Source organism: Chanodichthys erythropterus, chromosome 3, assembly GCF_024489055.1.
Source record: "Chanodichthys erythropterus isolate Z2021 chromosome 3, ASM2448905v1, whole genome shotgun sequence".
NCBI lineage: Eukaryota > Metazoa > Chordata > Actinopteri > Cypriniformes > Xenocyprididae > Chanodichthys > Chanodichthys erythropterus.
This window is the reverse complement of record NC_090223.1, coordinates 7,216,224-7,219,666: the sequence shown is the minus strand read 5'-3', so window position 1 is coordinate 7,219,666 and position 3,443 is coordinate 7,216,224.

The following is a 3,443-nucleotide window of genomic DNA, read 5'->3' as shown; positions in this document are numbered from 1 at the left end:
TTTCTTCAGACAGGAAGTGCTGGTCGTGTCTAAAGAAAGAACTTCCTCTGATCTGAGTGATGACATCATGCTAGAGTTGATATTTATTGACACTATATCACAGTGAAGTGTTGCAGCTTTGAGTGAAACATGATGTTCAGTGAGATGCTGTATGTTGTAAACCACACTGACACACATCATTATAAGATGTTCTTGGGTGTTTCTCACACTCTCACACACACTTGTGTTCTTCAGTCTCAGGGAAGTGTGTGAAGCAAACCTGGCTTGAGAGCACATGATGGACACGTCCGGCATCATTGCGGCCTACACTGCGTACTACAGGCCCATTCCCTTTGCCTTAAAAGTCAGTTATCAAGCATCTCAGTCGTACTTTAAGTGAAGTGTAAGACTAAATTTTAAGTGTCAGTCGTAGATGTGATTCACGACACTTTGCTGTGCCACAAACAGGATTTTGGATGACGACACAGGCATGGACCAAACACTGAATAGATTTCTTTTTTAAAGAATATTCTCAGATAAACTCACATTGAATGGTCAAATTCCTAAGAGGAGTTTATGTTCAACACACATTTGACAATAAAGTATTTTCAACAGAATACATGATGATATACACATTGGAAATGAAAGACAAACCTGTTTTCCACCATGTTTTAATGGCAAATTTTAAACCGGGGTGCTGTTAACTGACCTGCTTATATATAGTCTTGATTTTATGATATAATCAGAAAACTGAACTGGCACGAGGAAGAAGTGCTACTGAATTAGTCAAACAATTCAGCCCAACATTAACCAGCGCTGACAAAGATGATGCCTGCTCTATCCAAACGATACCGTTTGATTAAATGCTCATCGTCAAACATTTCAAAAACATTCTTGCTCCCCTGAAAGATTCACACACGTCTCTGTCTCCTCAGTGCCCCTGCTGGCAACTCCTAACCACTTGAGAGACCTCTCCAGCTGTCTTAAATAACTGGGAGAGTAAGAGTGATTGCTTTTATATTCAAGTTTGAAAGTAGGAGTAAATTTCATGAATTCTCAGCACTTCAGATTAAAATGGCACTTTGAGAAGCTTGATAAATACGGGCCCAGGTGTCCTGCTTCAGTCTCATTACAGTGTTTTAGGCTTGGAGCTGATCTTGTGTGGAAATATGGATCAGGTTGTTGGGAAAGAGGAGTGGAACAGAGAGGAATTGCTGTTATTGCTGCTTTAGTAAGACGCTGCTGCATCAACAGACAAACATCAACGTGACGTCCATAAGTGACTTCAGACATCAAGTTTCCATTGTAAATGAACACTGAAAGGAGCATCTTAGTGTCTAAGTATCTTGAACTATTGCAAAGACTTTTGTATGACACTAAATGATGTTTGACCACACTGGTTATTAAAGAAACCCACTCCATCAGTCTAAACTGGGTTCAGAGATGATTTCAGATGATCTCATTTCCTCTTTTTTTTCTTTAAGTGTTTCTTTATTAACTTGTGTGGTCAAACTAACTGAGGACTCTCAGTAACATGTTTCCAGACCTCAACAGTGAGATCACACCTCTGAAAATACCTCAGAAACCATACGTATAAAATTAGACAAAAGGTCATGCAAACACTAGAACTCAAAGAGGACAAATGAAAAAGTGGAGAACTTTTATTTGCATATTTTCAACATTCTCAGTTTCTAAATTAGTCCTACAGCCACAGAGGAGCACATGATCAACACAAGACAGAGTCATGTGATCAAGAACAACATAAACAAAGAGACATTGAACAACGACACAAACTGTCAGAGGAGAACAGAGAGAAGTGAAGAGAGAATGATCAGTCCCAGCAGACACAGATTATCAGCCATTTTCTGTTTCTGTCAGTCTTTCTCTTCATTATATAGTTACAGCTCCTCCTTTAATCATCATCAGTTCCTCCTGTGGTTGAGAACTTCCTCTGGTCTGAACTGAGTGTTGAAATCCAGCTAGAGTTTATATATAGTGACACTGACTCAGACTCATTTTACCACACAATTATGAATCATTATGAAACAGATCTGAGCATAAATACTTCACACAACTATTATTGGTTTTGGTTAATAACAATTTGTACAGTGATTTGGTTTTATCATTTCAATAACCAGTAGACAGACTTCAGTCCTTTGACATTACATCAGACACACATTCAGATCTGGAGGGATCAAATGTAATCAGATGCTGAAAAACTCAACCATGAATCTGAATATTAACTGGTTCTCATTTTAGTATTCATATGTTGGTGATATTCACATGTGTTTTTTTCTCTAAATTATAACATTTTATCTGTTTCTCGATTGACAGCATCTTGATTTGAGCATCCAGTGATGAAGCATAAATTAACCTATTATGCCCCTTTTCACAAGATGTAATATAAGTCTCACCAGTGTTCAGCTCAGAATATCTCTTTGATCTTTTATTAAACCATGTTTTAACTGCACATTTTTGGGTTAGATTAAAAATGCGCTGATTTGGTGTGTGTACCTTTAAATGAAAATGAGCTCGTGCTCCGCCCCCAAGCTCACGACTCCATTAAACATTGCATAAATAATACTGAAGTTCACAATATAACTCTCAAAATGGATACCTTTTGAAAGGGAACTTCAACTCTGCGCTGAAAATGCACTATGGGGAACGTCACTCGTGACAGGTGTTCGAAATGCCAAGAATCACACAACTCCAATCCTATTGGCCGGCGACTGCCTATGACGTCGAACGACACGAACCGTGACGTATAAAGGGAGCGCCTGAGGAAGCAGCCAACATCTTCTTGTCTTTTCGGGACTGTTTTGTTCGTGCCTGTCTCACCACTGAGATTAGTAAGATTATTTTCTATCATGTCTGCAAAACATTTCAGGAAGTGTGTTGATCCTTGTCCTAGGTATCTTACACCTGAGGACACACACAACCTGTGCGTTATGTGTCTGGATGAGGAGCACGCATGGACAGTGCTTGAGGGCGCTGTCTGTGCTAATGGTTACCGTCTGCCCATGAAGACGCTCCGTTCTCGTTCAGCCCTCTTCTCGAGGGGAGAGGCGTCAACACCATTGCCCGTTGAGAAGGGCGTATCTATCTCTCAAACTGAGGCGACTGACGAGGACGCGCTCCTGCTCAGATCCGGATCAGGGCCCAGACAGCCGGGAGGTCCCGGGCCGTCTCGAGTTGAGGCTCAGAGACAGGCCCAGAGAACTAGCGTCACCGTGCGTGCGCCTCCTCTGCCCTGGAGTAAGGTGCAGAAGCGGCGCGACGCGAGGAAGAGGAAGCAAGATCTGAGGGAGGTGATCGAGCATAGGCGTCAGCAGCGCAGATGATCGTTCACTTCTCGCGGGGGATGTTACATCTCACCCCGCTCGCTTTCTTCTTCCACCTCCCGGCAGTATTGAAAGAACATGCTGTGTGTACGGGCTTTTGCAGTCAGGCCGATGGCTAGGGCC